This window comes from Penaeus monodon, chromosome 22 (assembly GCF_015228065.2).
Source record: "Penaeus monodon isolate SGIC_2016 chromosome 22, NSTDA_Pmon_1, whole genome shotgun sequence".
Classification (NCBI taxonomy): Eukaryota; Metazoa; Arthropoda; class Malacostraca; order Decapoda; family Penaeidae; genus Penaeus; species Penaeus monodon.
The window spans coordinates 17,652,425-17,653,161 of NC_051407.1; positions in this window are offsets into that span (position 1 = coordinate 17,652,425).

The following is a 737-nucleotide window of genomic DNA, read 5'->3' on the forward strand; positions in this document are numbered from 1 at the left end:
AAAAAAGTAATAATGAAAGAACGTGGAACTGCGTGTTAGAGAAAATGAGTGAGGTTATCTAGGGGAGAGAAAGGGGGAAACAAGTGAGTGAGTGAGAGAGAAGTGTGATTGTGAAAAAGATAGTGCCATTGTCAGAAAATAGCAACAGTGAGTGTTTGCCTTAGCCCTGTGTCACCAGCTTAGCGGTAGAAAGTACTTGGTAGCCCCTCCATCTGGAAATAGCCCACATGTTGCGGTTGGAACAGTGGTAGAACTTTTCCGTTGTTTTTCATAGTCTGCCTGTTGCCTGTTTGTCCACTAATTAGTGTTGTTACTGGTAGCCTGACAAGAAACCAAACGTTGATTTAGAAATTGGAATAATAACTGAATGTGTTATTAAAACGGATGTCATTTTTCAGACGCACAACGTTTTCCCACCTGTAAATGTCCTGTTTGCTAGCATGAAATTTAAGTGCTCGATAAAAAGCAAATGGAATATATAGGTAACAAGGAAACTCTAATATCCGTTTTTTTCTGTTCAAGTACGTAATTATTCTGAGTTCTATGGATAAGAGTCGCAGTAAATATAGACCTGACTGAGTTTGTATGGCGATGTAAATGAGTGTGAATGAGTGCGCATGAGAGCTCCTCCTAGTACGCGAGGGCGCGAGTGCGCGTATGGTTATAACACACGTGTAGTCAACTGTTCAAATACTTAGTACGTTTACAAAAAAATGAAAAAAGTCTTTATCACAAAC